The sequence below is a fragment of the Lagenorhynchus albirostris genome, chromosome 1 (genome assembly GCF_949774975.1).
Source record: "Lagenorhynchus albirostris chromosome 1, mLagAlb1.1, whole genome shotgun sequence".
Taxonomy (NCBI): Eukaryota; Metazoa; Chordata; class Mammalia; order Artiodactyla; family Delphinidae; genus Lagenorhynchus; species Lagenorhynchus albirostris.
Window position 1 is genome coordinate 22,272,459 of NC_083095.1, and position 20,455 is coordinate 22,292,913.

At 37.1% G+C, this 20,455-nt stretch overlaps 1 protein-coding gene across 1 annotated transcript in view; it reads left to right on the forward strand.

Annotated features, from left to right (window-relative positions):
• CEP128 (centrosomal protein 128) overlaps positions 1-20,455 on the forward strand; it is a 424,502-nt gene that overhangs the window by 64,376 nt on the left and 339,671 nt on the right. The window lies entirely within an intron of this gene.

Consider the following 20,455-nt stretch of genomic DNA (forward strand, 5'->3'; position numbering starts at 1 on the left):
ATATGTATCTCCATATATATGTGTATCTAAAAATTTTTTTGAGCTAGTTGTTGACATGATGTAAATACTTTTAAATCTAAATAATATGGTGTGTACATTCTCTTCTGTAGTCACAGGAAATTAACATTGGGTCAATACTGTGATTTAACCTATAGGTTTTTTAAAAATTTTTTATTTTACATCTTTATTGGAGTATAATTGCTTTACAATGTTGTGTTAGTTTCTGCTGTATAACAGGGTGAGTCAACTATATGTATACATATATCTCCATATCCCCTCCCTCTTGAGTCTCCCCACCCCACCCTCCCTATCCCATCCCTCTAGGTGGTCACAAAGCACAGAGCTGATCTCCCTGTGCTATGTGGCTGATTCCCGTTAGCTATCTGTTTTACATTTGGTAGTGTATATATGTCAATGCAACTCTCTCACTTCATCCCATCTTACCCTTCCACCTCCCCATATCCTCAAGTCCATTCTGTATGTCTGTGTCTTTATTCCTGTCCTACCCCTAGGTTCATCAGAACCCTTCTTTTTCTTCTTTTTTTTAGTTTCCACATATATGTGTTAGCATATGGTATTTGTTTTTCTCTTTCTGACTTACTTCACTCTGTATGAGAGACTCTATGTCCATCCACCTCACTACAAATAACTCAATTTTGTTTCTTTTTATGGCTGAGTAATATTCCATTGTATATATGTGCCATATCTTTATTCATTCATCTGTTGATGGACATTTGGGTTGCTTCCATGTCCTGGCTATTGTAAATAGTGCTGCAGTAACATTGTGGTACATGTCTCTTTTTGAATTATGGTTTTCTCAGGGTATATGCCCAGTAGTGGGATTGCTGGGTCACATGATAGTTCTATTTTAAGTTTTTTAAGGAACCTCCATACTACTCTCCATAGTGGCTGTATCAATTTACATTCCCACCAACAGTGCAAGAGGGTTTGCTTTCTTCCACACCCTCTCCAGGATTTACTGTTTGTAGATTTTTTGATGATGGCCATTCTTACTGTTGTGAGGTGATACCTCATTGTGGTTTTGATGTGCATTTCTCTAATGATTAGTGATGTTGAACATCCTTTCATGTGTTTGTTGGCAATCTGTATATCTTCTTTGGAGAAATGTCAGTTTAGGTCTTCTGCCCATTTTTGGATTGGGTTGTTTGTTTTTTTGATCTTGAGCTGCATGAGCTGCTTGTAAATTTTGGAGAATAATCCTTTGTCAGTTGCTTTGTTTGCAAATGTTTCTCTCATTCTGAGGGTTGTCTTTTTGTCTTGTTTATGGTTTCCTTTGCTGTGCAGAAGCTTGTAAGTTTCACTAGGTCCCATTTGTTTATTTTTTTCCATTTGCCTAAGAGGTGGGTCAAAAAGGATCTTGCTGTGATTTATGTCATAGAGTGTTCTGCCTACGTTTTCCTCTACGAGTTTTATAATGTCTGGCCTTATATTTAGGTCTTTAATCCATTTTGAGCTTATTTTTGTATGTGGTCTTAGGTCGTGTTCTAATTTCATTCTTTTACATATAGCTGCCCAGTTTTCCCAGCACCACTTATTGAAGAGGCTGTCTTTTCTACATTGTATATTCTTGCCTCCTTTCAAAGATAAGGTGACCATATGTGTGTTGGTTTATCTCTGGGCTTTCTATCCTGTTCCATTGATCTGTGTTTCTGTTTTTGTGCCAGCACCATATTGTCTTGATTACTGTAGCTTTGTAGTATAGTCTGAAGTCTGGGAGCCTGATTCCTCCAGCTCCTTTTTTCTTTCTCAAGATTGCTTTGACTGTTCGGGGTCTTTTTTGTTTGCATACAAGTTGTGAAATTGTTTGTTCTAGTTCTGTGAAAACTGCCAGTGGTAGTTTGATAGGGATTGCACTGAATCTGTAGATTGCTTTGGGTAGTATAGTTATTTTCACAATGTTGATTCTTCCAATCCAAGAACATGGTATATCTCTCCATCTGTTGTATCATCTTTAATTTCTTTCATCAGTGTCTTAAAGTTTTCTGCATACAGGTCTTTTGTCTCCTTAGGTAGGTTTATTCCTAGGTATTTTATTCTTCTTGTTGCAGTGGTGAATGGGAGTATTTCCTTAATTTCACTTTCAGATTTTTCATCATTGGTGTATAGGAATGCAAGAGATTTCTGTGCATTCATTTTGTATCCTGCTACTTTACCAAATTCATTGATTAGCTCTAGTAATTTTCTGGTAGCATCTTTAGGATTCTCTATGTATAGTATCATGTCATCTGCAAACAGTGACGGTTTTACTTCTTCTTTTCCCATTTGGATTCCTTTTATTTCTTTTTTCTTCTCTGACTGCTGTGGCTAAAACTTCTAAAACTATGCTGAATAATAGTGGTAAGAGTGAGCAACCATGTCTTGTTCCTGATATTAAAGGAAATGGTTTCAGTTTTTCACCATTGAGAACGATGTTGCCTGTGGGTTTGTCATATATGGCCTTTATTATGTTGAGGAAAGTTCCCTCTATGCCTACTTTCTGGAGCGTTTTTATCATAAATGGGTGTTGAATTTTGTCAAGCTTTTTCTGCATCTATTGAGATGATCATATGGTTTTTCTCCTTCGGTTTGTTAATATGGTTTATCACATTGATTGATTTGCCTATATTGAAGAATCCTTGCATTCCTTGGATAAACCCTACTTGATCATGGTGTAGGATCCTTTTAACGTGGGGATTTTTTGTTGAGGATTTTTTCATCGATATTCATCAGTGATACTGGTCTGTAGTTTTCTTTTTTTGTGAGATCTTTGTCTGATTTTGGTATCAGGGTGATGGTGGCCTCGTAGAATGAGTTTGGGAGTGTTCCTCCCTCTGCTATATTTTGGAAGAGTTTGAGAAGGAAAGGTGATAGGTCTTCTCTAAATGTTTGATAGAATTCGCCTGTAAAGCCATCTCGTCCTGGGCTTTTGCTTGTTGGAAGATTCTTAATCACAGTTTCAATTTCAGTGCTTGTGATTGGTCTGTTCATATTTTCTATTTCTTCCTGATTCAGTCTTGGCACGTTGTGCTTTTCTAAGAATTTGTCCATTTCTTCCAGGTTGTCCATTTTATTGGCATAGAGTTGCTTGTAGTAATCTCTCACGATCCTTTGTATTTCTGCAGTGTCAGTTGTTTCTTCTCCTTTTTCATTTCTAATTCTGTTGATTTGAGTCTTGTCCCTTTTTTTCTTGATGAGTCTGGCTAATGGTTATCAATGTTTATATTGGTTATTATAAACAAAATGGTTATTTTGTTTATCTTCTCAAAAAACCAGCTTTTAGTTTTATTGATCTTTGCTATTGTTTCCTTCATTTCTTTTTCATTTATTTCTGTTCTGATCTTTCTGATTTCTTTCCTTCTGCTAATTTTGGGGTTTTTTTGTTCTCTCTCTAATTGCTTTAGGTATAAGTTTAGGTTGTTTATTTGAGATTTTTATTGTTTTTTGTTTGGTGGGTTTTTACCTTGCTCCTCCTTCTGCTATGTGTTTCTCTGTCTTCTCAGTTTGCTTAACTTAGTGTGTTTTGTGTCTCCTTTTCTCAGTCTACAGGTTCATAGTTCCCGTTGTTATTGGTGTCTGCCCCCAGTGGCTAAGGTTGGTTCAGGGGCTTGTGTAGGCTTCCTGGTGGAGGGGACTGGTGCCTGTGTTCTGTTGGGTTGGGCTCCATCTTGTCTTTCTGGTGGACGGGACCACATCCGGTGGTGTGTTTTGGGGTGTCTGTGAACTTGGTATGATTTTAGGCAGACTCTCTGCTAATGGGTGGGGTTGTGCTCCTATCTTGCTAGTTGTTTGGCATGGGGTGTCCAGCACTGGAGCTTGCTGGCTCTTGAGTAGAGCTGGGTCTTAGCATTGAGATGGAGATCTCTGGGAGAGCTCTTGCCGATTGATATTACATGGGGTCTGGAGGTCTCTCGTGGTCCAGTGTCCTCAACTTGGCTCTCCCACCTCAGAGGCTCAGGCCTGACAGCAGTTTGGAGCACCAAGACCCTGTCTACCACACGGCTCAGAAGAAGAGGGAGAAAAACAGAAAGAAAAAATAAAATAATTAAAAAAATAAAATAATTAAAGTAAAATAATTATTAACATAAAAAATTAAGAAGTAAAGAAAGAAGAAGAGAGCAACGAAACCAATAAACAAATCCACCAATGATATCAAGTGCTAAAAACTATACTAAGACAAACATAAAAATCAGAAACAAGGCAGTCACAGACAGCAAACCCCAAGTCTACAGTTGCTCCCAAAGTCCACTGCCTCACTTTTGGGATGACTCGTTGTCTATTCAGGTATTCCACAGATGCAGGGTACATCAAGTTGACTCTGGGGATTTAATCCACTGCTCCTGAGGCTTCACAGAGTAACTTCCCTTTCTCTTCTTTGTTTGCACAGCTCCTGGGGTTCAGCTTCGGTTTTGGCCTCACCTCTGTGTGTAGGTTGCCTAAGGGTGTCTGTTCCCTGCCCACACAGGAGGGGATTAAAGTAGCAGCTGATTAGGGGCCTCTGGCTCACTTAGGCCGGGAGGAGGGAGGGGTATGGAATGCGGGGCGAGCCTGTGGCGGTAGAGGCTGGCATGACATTGCAGAGCCTGGGGCATGCTGTGTGTTCTCCCAGGGAAGCTGTCCCTGGATCACGGAACCCTGGCAGTGGCGGGCTGCATAGGCTCCAAGGAGGAGGGATGTGGTTAGTGACCTGTGCTCGCACACGGGTTCGTGGTGGCTGCAGCAGCAGCCTTAGCGTTTCATGCCCGTCTCTGGGGTCTGCCTGATAGCTGTGGCTCGTGCCTGTCTCCGAAGATTGTTTAGGCGGTGCTCTGAATCCCCTTTCCTCTCGCGCCCCGAAACGATGGTCTCTTGACTCGTAGATAGTTCCAGGCTTTTTCCTGGACTGCCTCTCGGCTAGCTGTGGCACACTAGCCCCCTTCAGGCTGTGTTTATGCAGCCAACCCCAGTCCTCTCCTTGCCGTCTGACCTCCGAAGCCCGAGCCTCAGCTCCTAACCCTCACCCGCCCCGGCGGGTGAACAGACAAGCCTCGGGCTGGTGGGTGCTGGTCGGCACCGAACCTCTGTGCGGGAATCTCTCTGCTTTGCCCCTTGCTCCCCTGTTGCTGCGCTCTCCTCTGTGGCTCCAAAGCTTCCCCGCCCACCCCCTGTCTCTGCCAGTGAAGGGGCTTCCTCGTGTGTGGAAACCTTTCCTCCTTCACAGCTCCCTCCCACTGGTGCAGGTCCCATCCCTATTCTTTTGTCTCTGTTTTTCCTTTTGCCCTACCCAGGTATGTGGGGAGTTTCTTGCCTTTTGGGAAGTCTGAGGTCTTCTGCCAGTGTTCAGTAGGTGTTCTGTAGAAGTTGTTCCACATGTAGATGTACTTTTGATGTATTTTTGGGGAGGAAGGTGATCTCCATGTCTTACTCCTCCACCATCTTGAAGCACCCTCCAACCTATAGGTTTTATTCTAATTTTGCCACTTAAAGTTCTTTTCTGGTCCAAGATACAATACAGGATTACATATAGCATTTGACCATCATGTCTCTTTAGTCTCCTTTAATCTGGAACAGGTTTTCAGTTTTTCTTTGTCATTCATGACCTTGACAGTTTTGCAGAGTACTAGCCAGTTATTTTGTAGAATGTCTTTTGTTTTAGGTTTGTTGATTTTTTTCCTCATGACTAGATTAGGTTATAGGCTTTTGGCAGGAAACCCAGAGAATTGTTGCGTTTTTCCCAGGATATCGTATCAGGGGGCATGTAGTGTTGATTTGTCCCAATACTGGTAAAAACTGCACATTGGTTAAGGTGTTGCTTGCCAGGCTTCTCTACTGTGAAGTTACTGTATTATGCCTTTAAATTATTTGTCTTATGGGGAGGCTCTTTAAAACTTGAAAATTGCTTATTTCTCATCAAATTTTCACCTACAAATTTTAGCAGCTATTGATGATTCTTTTGTGAAACAGTTACTGCTATAGGTGATACTAAACAGTGATTTAAAAAATATTCTGTCATTCCTTTCACATTTATTAGTTGGATTCCTACTGTCAGGAAGGGCTTGTCTTTTTCTCCACTCATTCATTCATTCATTATTATTGGTATAGGTTTGTGAATTCTCATTATATTGTTTATGTTTTATAACTGTCCTAGAAAACTTGTGATTCCTTTTAAATGTTTCTTAGATTTATAAAGTGTAAAAAATTAGAAACAGCAAGAAAACCAAAAGATTTAAAAACAAAATGAACGTTTTTTTCTTTTACAAAGTGGTTTTCTCTAAAAGTGATGTTCTACAGATGCACTTATGTGTGCTTGAAGATCATTAACCCTTTTAAATTGACAGATTAAAAATTTTTTTAAGTATTAGGAGACATGCCAGTTGAAAATTAGGAACAAAAATTGCAAACCTGAAATTATAATGTAAGCTGACAGAAAACAAAAGCAGATCTTTCTAAAATTCCATTTCACAAAAGGAAGCATACCCTTGTTAGTTGGTAATTACTTTGAAGAGGATACTTTGTTGAATAATTAGATACAGCATGTGGGTAGCCTTTTTTTTAAACCTTGATTTTTATACATTTGTTCTCAAAGCACATTGCATCTGGTGAGCATAAGAATAGTACTGAAATGACAATTGTTCTTTTTTGCGAGAGAGAATTAGAGAAGTTTTCCATGCTTATATTCTATTCTCTTTGCAGGATGCACAAAATTACAAAGAAAGAGGGAGAGGAAGATTGCTTCCCACCCCTATTCTCGAGAAACCAGAGCCTGAATATTTGCATTGTAATTGTCAATTTGACTAAAAGCTTGAGCAATGATTTGGAATTCCATCTCTGACAGTACAATAGAGGATCACTATTGATAAGAAATGTTTAATTTCATATTTTGTCACTTTAATATAAGTGGTGACCTATATGCTTTTAATAGGTGGTTTTGGATTAAACAGTGCAATGGAAACTGGAAAGGATTAATTTAGCCTGATGCGTTTTCCTACTCACAAGTTAAGTGGCTTAGACTATTCTGGAAGGGTCACGTTTAAGGAGAGAAAATACTTTGCTTTCTTTTTGATATTAAAAAATACTTATGGCTGTATCTATACTGTATGATAATAGTAATTTATATATTTTGTTTCTGGCTATGGTGAAAAATTGAATCTGTAGGTGAGTAAGTAGGCCTGGACTTTTAGCCACTATGTTCTCCTGCCTCCCTAAAATGTATAATTCAGTGTTAGTGAAAATTATGACATTCAAAAGTCATAATCTCTTAATTAGCAGTAATCATTAAGAATTCCAGAATGTTGGAGATTTCTAGGTATAATGTATTACAGGGTGTCAATCTGTGGTTTTGGCTAATAAAACTTGCTTCTTTTTAGTGATCTAATGAGGTTCTTAGGTCCTCGGAGCTTTATTTGTTCCCATTTAATGAAAATCACAGTATTAGTCATTGGAAATTGGTTGAGGGAAAGCCACTCTCCTTTTCTTGTTTAGAGTTTTTAAAGAATTGTTCACTCTTTTCTGTTCCTTTTTTTCTTCTCCTTCTTTTCTTTCTTCCTGGTCTAAGCAAAAGGGCTAAGCACATGCTCTGGAATCCACTTCCCTTGGTGAAGCTCAACTACTTATGTGCTACTGCTGGCACATGAACGTCAGATTTTCTTAACTTGGTGAGGGCCTTCCCTGGCCTTATGAACTCATATATCACATTTTAAACAACATTGTTTTCATTTCTCAGTAAAGGTCTCTTTAGAGAGATGAATGTTTTATTAGTTGTGCAATAATATTCTTTTCACATACCTTTTAAAAAATCTCTCTATATATTTTTAACTAAGGTATAGTTGATTTACAATGTTCTGTTAGTTTCTGGTGTACAGCAAAGTGATTCAGTTATATATATATATATATATATATATATGTATTTTTTTCAGATTATTTTCCATTATAGGTTATTGCAAGATATTGAATATAGTTCCCTGTGCTATACAGCAGGACTTTGTTGTTTATCTATTTTGTATATAGTACTGTGTATCTGTTAATTCGAAACTCCTAATTTATCCGTCTTCTGCCCCCTTTCCCCTTTGGTAAACATAAGTTTGTTTTCTATGTCAGTGAGTCTATTTCTGTTTTGTAAATTCATTTGTATCATTTTTCTTTTTTAGATTCCACATATAAGTGATATCAGGTGATATTTGTCTTTCTCAGACTTACTTCACTTAGTACGATAATCTTTAGTTCCATCCATTTTGCTGCAAATGGCATTATTTCATTCTTCTTTATGGTTGAGTAATATTCCATTGTATATATGTACCACATCTTCTTTATCCATTTCTCTATTGATGGACATTTAGATTGCTTCCATGTCTTGGCTATTGTAAATAATGCTGCTTTGAACATTGGGGTGCATGTATCTTTTCAAATTAGAGTTTTTGTCTTTTCCAGATATATGGAAAGAGTGGCATTGTTGGACCATATGGTAATGCTACTTTTAGTTTTTTAAGGAACCTCCATACTGTTCTTCATAGTGGCGGTACCAATTTACATTCCCACCAACAATGTAGGAGTGTTCCCTTTTCTCCACATTCTATCCAGCATTTATTATTTGTAGACTTTTTGATGATGGCCATTCTGACCGGGATGAGGTGATACCTCATTGTAGTTTTGTTTTGTTTTTTTTTGCGGTACGCGGGCCTCTCACTGTTGTGGCCTCTCCTGTTGCGGAACACAGGCTCCGGACGCGCAGGCTCAGCGGCCATGGCTCACGGGCCCAGCTGCTCTGCGGCATGTGGGGTCCTCCCAGACCAGGGCACGAACCTGTATCCCCTGCATCGGCAGGCAGACTCTCAACCACTGCGCCACCAGGGAGTCCCTCGTTGAAGTTTTGATTTGCATTTCTCTAATAATTAGTGTTGTTAAGCATCTTTTCATGTGTCTGTAGGTAATCTGTTTGTCTTCCTTGGAGAAATGTCTCTTTAGGGCTTCTGCCCAGTTTTTGATTGGGTTGTTTGTTTTTTGGATATTGAGCTGTATGAGCAGTTTGTATATTTTGGAAAATAATCCCCTTTCGGTCGCATCCTTTGCAAATATTTTTTCCCATTCCATAGGTCATATTTTTGTTTTGTTTATGGTTTCCTTTGTTGTGCAAAAGCTTTTAAGTTTAATTAGGTCCCATTAGTTTATTTTTGCTTTTATTTCCATTACTCTAGGAGGCAGATCCAAAAAAATATTGCTGTGATTTATGTGAAAGAGTGTACTGCCAAAGTTTTCCTCAGGAATTTTAGAGTATCTGTTCCTTTTGGGTTGACCAAACAGTTCCTTTGGTTTTTAAAGTAAAAATGAAAGACACATTTTTCATTTTCACCAAGAACTTTATTGAACAACGGATTCACCATTTTGTTCCACTACCTTCTGCCATTTTTTCATGCAGCTTCATAATTCCATCTTCCTAAAACGTTTTATCTTTTTGAGCAAAGAACTGTTCCAGGTGTTTTTTACAGTCTTCCAGAAAATTGGCATTTTTTCCATTAAGAGAATTCTGTAAAGACCGAAATAAATGGCAATCGGAAGGTGCAATGTCTGGTGAATACGGCAGATGAATCAGAACTTCCCAGCCAAGCTGTAACAGTTTTTGCCTGGTCATCAAAGAAACATGTTGTCTTGCGGTATCCTGATGGAAGATTATGCGTTTTCTGTTGACTAATTCCAGACGCTTTTCGTCGAGTGCTGCTTTCAGTTGGTCTAATTGGGAGCAGTACTTTTTGGAATTAATCGTTTGGTTTTCCGGAAAAAGCTCATATTAGAGGACTCCCTTCCATTCTCACCATGTACACAACTTCACCTTCTTTGGATGAAGACCGGCCTTTGGTGTGGCTGGTGGTGGTTCATTTCACTTGCCCCACCATCTTTTCCGTTCCACATTGTTGTACAGTATCCACTTTTCATCGCCCATCACAATTTGTTTTAAAAACGGAACATTTTCGTTATGTTTAAGTAGAGAATCGCATGGGGAAATATGGTCAAGAAGGTTTTTTTTGCTTAGCTTATGTGGAACCCAAACATCAAAGCGATTAACATAACCAAGCTGGTGCAAATGATTTTCATCGCTTGATTTGGATATTTTGAAAATGTGAGCTATCTCCCATGTGGTGTAACGTTGATTGTTCTCTATAAATGTCTCTATTTGATCGCTATCAACTTCAACTGGTCTACCCGACCCTGGAGCATTGACCAGTGAGAAATCTCCAGCACGAAACTTCGCAAACCACTTTGGACATGTTCACTTAGTCACAGTGCCTTGTCCATACACTGTACAAATCTTTTTCTGTGTTTCGGTTGCATTTTTACCTTTCTTGAAATAATAAATCATAATAGGCCGAAAACATTGTTTTTTTTCTTCCATCTTCAATATTAAAATGGCTACACAAAAATTCACCAGTTTTGGTAAGTTTGTTTTAAAATTCACACTGATATGACAGCTGTCACAATACAATCTAACAAAATTGTTCCGAATGAAGTTAAAGACAACTAAGTGCTACTGGAGCCATCTTACGGAAAAAAACAAATGCACTTTTTGGTCAACCCAATACATTTAGGTCTTTAATCCATTTTGAGTTTATTTTTGTGTATGGTGTTAGAGAATGTTCAAATTTCATTCTTTTACAGGTAGCTGTCCAATTTTCCCAGCACCACTCATATAGCTCTTTTAAATTTTGAATGGTTGTTCTCTGAACTTTTACTAATTGCATTCAAATATTAAGCCTGTAACCATCAGTCTTTCCTTGTTGAACCAGTGTGAAAACAATAAAGTGTTTGTTTAACATTAGGGTACATTTATCGTATTACAAATTCCTTTTGATCAGACACTTGATAGTAAGGTAACTTTGATTAGTTAAATTTAGCGGCATGAGGTAGGAACGGACATGAAAGAGGTATTTATTAGACGGTAAGCCCAAATCAGAACTCTTTTGCAGGTACAGAATTTACATAAATCTTAGGTAACATTTCTAACTCTTGACTATGGCATCTTGGGAATTCCTGACTTGTTTTTCTTATTAGCTCTTTCTTATAAATTGAATGTTATTTGTTCAATTGAATTCCATAAAATGAAAAACATGAGATAAATGCTGGGTGTATATTTGTATATGTTTTTCAGAGCATTTTGTAGCATATTAAAATACTAGTTCCCTGATCTTCCCCCACCAAGAATATTCCATGCTTGCATATAACCCAAAGTGAATCAGGTTCCTTAAGGTTTAAAACTGTTTCGTGGAGAATGGGGCAGGCAGGGCATGGAATCTTAATAGAAGATAGTGAAGTCTAAGTGAGGAATTCAGTGTAATGTGGGAGCTAGGCTCAGTGATTTTCAGTCTGTGCTCTGATAGAAAACCAGATTATGTGAGTCTTGTCAATAAAATAAGGCCATATACAGAAAAATTAACTGATAGATTTATTTCCCCCAGTATTTTCCTTCATCTTTTGGCATCTATGTCAATTGTGAAAAACCTAATGAACAAATAGCTATTCGTTCCTTCCCAGAAATGTCATTGTGGCTCCAGAGATGCTGACTGATACGGCTACTTCAACTAAGAAAAGCCTTGGGTACTGTTCATTAATGTATTTAGAGTGGACTCATTAAGGGAGAAGCTTCCACTGAAGCCAAGCATGTTTTCCTAATGTCCTCTTAATAGCTTTACCATCTCCCTTGAGACTTCTGAGCCAGTTCAGAGGAGATCCTAGTCCGCTAAATGTTTTAACATGGCCTCCTTAACCCTTTCTCCCGCTCTTCCTTTAGAGACTCCCCTACTTGATTCGGAATTATGGAGGCCTTTCTGAGTCTGCTAGATTTTAGACTCCCTTCACTTACCTTTCCAAGGATGAATTACAAAACTTTTGTAGGTATGCCCCACATTTTCACATATTTACTTCATAGTATAAGCTTCCCTTTCCCGATTGATATTATTAGATACTTTTTTTTAAGTGCACATTAAATCACCCTCACATTGAACATACCAATAGCCTCCCTGGACGTTGAGAAAAAACAGTGGAATTTACAAGTAAAGGAGAGTTTAAAAGTAAAACACAAGTTCTGAGGAAAGCACAAGGAAAGCTCGGAGGAGGCGCCTCAGTTTTGCAATTGTTGGGATATGAGCTGTAGAATTCAGTCCTTTGTCAGGCTTAGGTGACCAGGTACAGTATAATAGGCAGAGAGTGACCCAGGCAGGGTGACACACAGGGCCCCAGATTAACAAGGGGCTGAAAGCACTGAATATCACACCAGAAAAACCACATATGTACTACTCTGTAGGAGAACGTGCGTAGCAAGGGAAAAGTCAAAAACTTATGCTCTAGTGTTCGTTCTTTAGGGGGTGAAACTGTGTGTGTAGAAGAAATTTGGGCCTTATTTTGAGTCACGATTTTTATTCTTTTAATGAACCTTAATCCCATTGACTATTTTTCTCCTTCTTCTGCAAAGATGGCTTTTTTTCTTTTCACTGTTCAGTTTCTGGTAATATATACTATGTGAGGTGAGGTTTTTAGTCTCAGATTATTACTGTTAATTACCACTTCTTGATGTATTGTTGCTTTTAATTGTACTTGTTTGGAGAATTTTTTATTTCTAGCATTTAACATAGTAGGCTCTTAATAAATATTTGTTGAATTCTTTAAGTAGTGACCGTACTGATGCATTGGTTTTTAAAATAAATTTATCTATTTATTTATTTATATTTTTGGCTGCGTTGGGTCTTTGTTGCTGCGCACGGGCTTTCTCCAGTTGCAGCGAGCAGGGGCTACTCTTCGTCGTGGTGCATGGTCTTCTCATTGTGGTGGCTTTTCTTGCTGTGGAGCACGGGCTCTAGGTGTGTGGGCTTCAGTAGTTGTGGCGTGTGGGCTCAGTAGTTGTGGCTCACGGGCTCTAGAGCGCAGGCTCAGTAGTTGTGCCACACGGGCTTAGTTGCTCCGCAGCATGTGGGATCTTCCTGGACCAGGGCTCAAGCCTGTGTCCCCTGCACTGGCAGGCGGATTGTTAACCACTATGCCACCAGGGAAGACCCTGATGCATTGTTTTGATCCAATGTTTAACTAATTTTTTTTCTCATATGGTTGTTTTCTTTTAACATTTGCATTTAGTATAAAAAGTATCTTTTACATTTAATTTAAATAAATGCATAACTAAATGTGTTCCTATCATAAATGCTTGTACAAGCAGCCTCTTTTTTTAAATGCATCTTTATTTATTTGCTTGGCTCATTTTTTCCCTGTTTCTTCCCCTCTGTTCTTTTCACCATCAGTCACTACCCCTACTCCCTAAAGTAAAAAGAATGAGTGTAAACAGCCTGGGATATCCCTTTATATTTTTCTTTGTGCTCTTAATTATCCTGGACAGATACATATAAACTATTAATATATATACCTTTGTGTGTGTATATATATATATATATATATATATATATAGGGGCTTTTTTTGGTATGTTTTTATTTTAATAAAAACTGATGACATTGTATATACATTTCTGCATCTTGCTTTCTTCTCTCATCAATACTTTCTGGAAATTCCTCCAACTAGCTGATGTTGTTCCAACTTAATCTTTTATTACCATGGACAGATCTTTTATTATAATAGATGTTACCAGATTATTTTTCCAAATGGTTCTGACTCTCCACGTTTCTGTCAGCAAAATGGCTGAGAGTGGCCCTTTTCCCCGCATTCCTACCGTTAATAGTGGTTATAATTCTTTTTAATTTTTGCCAAGCTGATGAGAATTAAGTGTTAACTCATTTTTATGTTTATTTGCATTTCCTATTAGTGAATTTGAACATCTTTTCACAGATTTGCTGGCAGTTTTCATTTGTGCCTATACAGATGGCCTGTTTATAAATTTTGCTCATTTAAAAATACTGGATTATTTGAGTTTTCTTCCAGGAATTTAACTTTTTTACTGGCAGGAGGAAGGAGTCTTAAGTTATTTCTTATGTGACTGATGAGTTGCCTCAGCATCCTTTCTGAATAATTTCTTCTTTTCCCTCTGGTTTAAATGCCATTTCTGCTTTACAGTGTTGCATGATATCTGTCTGAGTTCTATGTGCTTTGATCTGTTTGTCTATCCCTGAACTGATAACATGTTGTCTCCATTATTAGAGCTTTCATTATAATTTGGTAAATGATAATGAAAGTCTCTTGTCATGTTCCATGAAAAATTCTGCGGGCATTTTGATTGTAATTGTATTAGATATGTAGATTAATTTGAAGAGAAGGTGTTTTCTAATGTTCTTCAATAATGTTTTATAATTGTCTTATAACAATCTCGTACATCTTAGACTTATTCCTTGGTACCTTATGGTTTTTCTTTTTAATTGTTTGTGGGGGATATTTTCTTTTATTGCAACTCTGATTGGTTATTTGTAGTATACAGGAGTGCAGTTGGTTTTGTATGTGGCTCTTTTATCCAGCATTTTTGCTTAATGATCTTATTAGCTCTTATAATTTATTAGTAGCTTTACTGACATATTGTCTACTGTGTAGCTAATCATATCATTTGAAATTAATGGCAATTTAATTTCTTTTCTTATAGTTCTTCTTTTGTTGTGGTTTTATTGCACTGGCTAGAAACTCAAATGCAATGTTGAATATAAGCAAAGATAGCAAGAATCCTTGTTTTACTCTGATATTTATAGAAATGCTTCTAAAGTGTTAACCTTATGGTTTGGTGTTTGCTCCTGGTTTTGAGTGCTATCCTTTATCAGATAGAGAATATTGCCTTCTATTTGTGGGTTGCCAAGAGAGGTTGATTTTTTAAAAAACGATGAATGGGTTGTGAAATTTATCAAATATTCTTGCTGCTGTCTTTCTCTTTAAATATTTAAATACATTTGACTCTATCAGTAGATTCTGAGCTCTCCTTGCATTCATTCCTGAGAGCTTTATTTGGCCATAATATATTATTTTTTTGTACATTGCTGAATTAATTTCCTTGTCTTTTCTTTAGTATGTTTATATTTATGTTTATGATTGAGACCAGTTGTATGTTCTTTGCATTACCTTTTTTGGTTTTGAAAGCAAGGTTACATTAATCTCATAAAATGAATTAGATAGATTCCTTCTTTTTCTCTTCCCTGGCTGTTTAAGAGAAGGATTGTTTATTTCTTGAATGTGTGTTAAAATTCACTCATGTAATCATTGGTACCTGTTGTCTTCTTGGTGGCTGAGAGTTTCAACTTCTTCAGTATTTTTTGGTTTATATCAATATAACCTTTTTATTTTTTAAGTCAGTTTGGTAATTATTCCTGATTTTTTTTTTTTTTTTTGCGATACGCCGGCCTCTTACTGTTGTGGCCTCTTCTGTTGCGGAGCACAGGCTCCGGACGCGCAGGCTCAGCGGCCATGGCTCACGGACCTAGCCGCTCCGCGGCACGTGGGATCTTCCTGGACCGGGATACGAAGCCGTGTCTCCTGCATCGGCAGGCGGACTCCTAACTACTGCGCCACGAGGGAAGCCCTCCTGATTTTATAAGTTATCCATTTTGTTGTGTTTTGATATTTAAAGAAGCATTCATAAGCCCTGCTATATTATTTTTTCAATCTTGTACTGAAGCTGTGTATCCTTTCTCTTTAATATTATTTAGTTATTTTTTTCTCTTTTTCTTTATTAGTCTTACTAGACATGATTATTTTATTAGTTTTCGTTTTGACTAGCTTTGTTTATTACTTCATCAACTTCCACCTTTAATGCTATTGCTTTTTTTCTGATTTTTCATTTTTAGGATTGCTGTTTTATTTTTCAGACTTGCAAGTTAAATAATTGACTTGTCTGTTTTTTAAAATAAATGCTGTAAATTCATGAACAAATTACCCTGTGTTTTGAGATGCTATTATTTTATGATAGTTTATTTCTAAATTTCATAATTTCTATTATGGTTTCTTCCATAATTCAAGACTTAGGAGTGCCTTTTGGAATTTTCAAATATGTATGTATGCTTAATTTTTAACTTTTACAATTTATCTTTAAATTCCTTTGAAATTTGTTGAAACTTCCCATTTGGCTTAGTACCATTGTTGGTTATTTGGTATTTTATGAGTAAAAAAATTAAACATTTTCTGGGTTTTTTTTTTTAATGTTTATGTGTGACGCTACAAATTTTTCTAAGAAATACATATTCCAGGCACAGTGATTTCCTCTTATTGTTTATTCGACCATTTTTCTTCTGATTCTCAGTGTAACTTATCCTTTTTCATCCTTCAGGTTTAATTGCCACCTTTTCAGAGAAAACTTTCCTGCCCCCTTTTCTAAAATAGCCCCTTTCTGCCCCGTTGTTCCTTGTCATTGTCATGTTACTTTATTTTTTAATAGTACTTTACATCACCTATAGTTGTGATTTGTCTACTTATGTTATTGTGTGTCTTGTCATATAGCATAACTACTTAGGTTACTGTATTGAATAGTTCTTCCTCCACTGGCAGGAACTTCATCCATCATGCCTGTTTCTGGGGCTGTGGTATGGTGTTTATCACACCACAGACATTCTGTGAATAGTCATTGGAAAATGAAGGCTGCTTTCAAATGTAAATAACCACTTAGCTGCATATAATGTTCTTGGTAAAAAAAAAAAAAGTTTTCTTTCGAAGGTTTGTATACATTTTTGTATTATTCTGTGCATCTTATTCTTGCAGAGCAGAAAGTGCAAATCAACAAATTTTAACTTCTTTGAAGTTTAATATGTAACAGTTTAAATGATTTAAACCAAATCCCACATTCTTCAAGAATTCAGACAATCACAATTAAGTTTTAAATATTTCAACTTTATAAAAACATTTTGTTATAGGTTACTGTTTTTTCAAATTATGTCAAAAATTTAGGACAGCTGGATTTCTGCTCTCTTTGTGTCTAGCAGGTAAAGTTAGAAAAAGAATTAGAGCTGCACAGATACATGAAATCTAAAAGTAAGACCTCTTGAAATAATTATGGATTTCTGAAACCATGTTAATTCAGTTGTGTGGATGTAGATAAATGACACTTTATGGAATTTTCCCATTATGGGTCAATAGCTGGTGCTGATTGACTTGGGTTTGGGGACATTGCAAATAATGGACAGAAAAGACTTTTTAAGAGACTTTGCAGATACAGTTTTTTCTTTTGTAATTTTCAAGACGTGTGTAAGGAAAGTTCTTTTAAGGTTTTTCACATAATTTGCATTACATGTTTCAAATTTTGATGATAAAAATCATAGGATAAATACTTAGTATGAATGAATTAGTACATGTTTTTGACCACTAGTCGTCAGTATTGAACCATCAGTTGTGACCCTGCAGGCATTGTTTACTAAAGTTGCTAAACTTTGTTGAAAAATGATTATAATATATACACATACCTCATCTCCTAGGGCTCCCTGAAAATACACTTGGCCACAGATATTGCAACTTGAAAAATCTAATTATTTAACTATTGCTATTTGAAAACTTAAATTTGAAATGATGTTGCTTTCCACTGTTGAAAAATAAAATATGACGTATGCAGTATTACATATTAAGACATCTGTTATATTTAACACTAAAACTGTCATTTCTATGCCTTTTGGTCAGAGTTTCTTTGAGGCTTTCTATTCAGGGTTATAATTCCTTTCTTCCTCTCTCTCTCCCTCCTGCTGAGGAAAAATCTTTTTATGTGTAGTAAAACAAAGACTACAATTTGATATGAGAGTTTATTTCACTGGAGTCATATAGTCTTATGCCATTTTCCACATTTCATATTTCTAAGCTATACAGAAGTATACCAAAGATATGTTCTCTAAATTTTTATGTTATATAGATCTAAAACACTTTTCCCTAGTTATCATTTTCTTCTCCTTAATAATCATTGCCTTTGCACCCTGTTGTCTACTCACCCCAGTTATATTTATTTTCCACTGATGTTCTAATGCTGTTTGTCCTTCGTCTGGCTAATCTTGTTTGTTTTTCTTTACTTGTTAGAAAAGCATTTTTTTTTAGCTCTGTCATGACTCATTGCATTTCTAGTGAATTTACATTTTTATTCAGTACCCTGGATCCTTTTTTTCTTTCTTTCTTTCTTCCTTCCTTCCTCCCTCTCTCCCTCCCTCCCTTTCTTTCTTTCTTTTCTTCCTTCCTCCCTTCCTTCCTTCCTCTCTTCCTTCCTTCCTTTCTTCCTTCTTTTCTCTCATTTTTTATACTGCAGCTGTAGTTTTATTTATTTCTCAAGAAAAGAGAAACTGCTTAGGTTTTTCTAACATACCCTTGCCCATATTATGACCAGGTTAGAACAGTATTTGCAGCTGTAACCTTATTATGTAGTTTTTTGGTGGGCCTCATATGGCAGTGAGAAAAAGTTACGCCTTTTCATGTTTATTTTCTGAGGTTGAGAACCTGAAGTGCTGCTCACCAGTATCAGTCTTGGATGGGGATCAAGTCAGAGTGATTCTGTGATTCAGAGCCACAAAGCCTGGGCAGACTTGGTCTCTGGAGCTCCATTTCCTGATCCTTCCCCTCCTGACTTGTGAACTTGTATAGAAGTTGCTAAACCTTACCTCTTTGTGTGGTTCATCTTAATAAGTAGTTCATATGATTTATTTCTTTTTAAAAAGATGGCTACTTATCTTGATAGTAAAATAATTTTAGTTTTATATGAAAAATTTTTTGTGTTTCTTTTATATCCTCGCCGTCTCTGTTTCTTCCGTTCTTCACATCCAGTTCATCATTAAATTCTGTCAGCTCTATCTTGAAAATATTTTAATTGATAACAACTCACTCCTTTTATCACTTCTACTCTCATTTATCATCCTGTGACTCTTGTCTCCTGCCTGGGCTAGTGGAGTAGCCTCCTTGCTTCCATTCTTACTTCCCTGCAGTCTTTTCCCCATAGAATCAGATAATGCCACTTCTTTCTTCAAAACCCTTCAGTGCTTTCTTTATCACATTCAGGATGAAATCTAAAATCTTCAGCCTAAAAGGCCCCTCTGAGGTGGTCCCTGCCTGCCATCTTACTCTGATTCTGTCATTCTTCCAATTGCCTACTCTAGGCCAACTACACTCGCCTGGCTTTTCCATGGACATGTCAGGCACCCTCCTGCTTCTGGACATTTGTACTTTCCATTCCCAGAGCCAGGGATTTTCAACTCTGAGAACAGTTGCATTGCTTATGCCCTCCTATCACTCAGAGCTCTACTTCAGAAAGGCCTTATTAGTTATTCTACATAATACACCCCTTCTTCACTCCTGAGCCCCTTACACTGCTGTATTTTTTTCTTTATAACACTTCTCCTTACTTGTCATCTGTCAGCTATCTGTCCCCCTGAGCAGAATGCAGGCTTTATGAAGGAAGGCACTTAGTCTGTTTTGCTCATTGCTGTATCTCCAGCACCTAGAACAGTGCCTGGCCTAGGTCTAATAAGTGTTTCTTGAAGGAGTGAATGTTATATGCTATGTTGTCAGAACTATTCATAGTGAAATATTCATTTGGCCAATACCCTCATGGACCTACCACGTGCCAGGTGTTGTGCTGGGGACTAGGGATTTAAAAATACTTAAAATGATGTATTGCTCTTTAGGGCTCTCAGTTTAGTTGGGAAAATAGAAATGTTAACAGTCATTGTAATTCAATAAGTGTGTTATTTCAGCTTTGCATAGACTCTAGACTAGCCTGTACAGGAAATAGTTACCCCTTCTCTGCCCTTTGGAAAATTTGGGTGAAAGAGATTGTGCATTTTCGAATTATTTTAGGCAGTTCTTTTATGAATGTGATTCTACCCTGTGGCTTATTGCTACTTGATAAGCACTTGTGGCTGAAATACTAATTTAAATTCTGACCCACTATACTTTTGATTCACAACATAGCTCTTTGTCTTATTTTATGCCATGCTAATTATTTTCTTCTCTCTTTTATGTTTGTTACCTGTGGATTATTTTTTTCTTTGCAAGGTTAGAGTAAATACTTTTTTTCTGTAAGGTTGTGAAAAGTCTGTTAATGTCAACATGCTGAAAGAAAGGAAGTAGATGGAAACAAATGACTGGATATTAGGGGATTTGTCTTTCACAGCTGGTTGAACACTATTTGGCACAGCTGGAAATGCGCAAGTCCCAGACATATCGTGTTCTTTAGTCTTCTTCCTTAGCCTTTTCCTTGATTCCCCCCCCTTGCCTCACATGCCCACCCACTTATTTAACATAAAGTCTATTTTATTAGGCTTTGATCATTTAGATGACAACAAAATACTTTATTCTTTGTGTGGAAAGTATTTTTTTCCCTGAACTTCTTACAGAAGTTGGAAGAGATCTTAGATGTTGTCTCTTTCAACCTTGTACTCATCCAGTACTTGAATTTCCATTCACAGTGCAAACTTCCTGCATGGTTTGTGGATATTAAGGACAAGTCTCCACAAGCCATGCTATCTTTTTCGTATTGGGAAATATTGAGAATAATAGCTAGCTGGATTAAAGAATGTTCCATTTTGATACTGTTTTTCAGGGGGTTACTGTTTAATATTGATA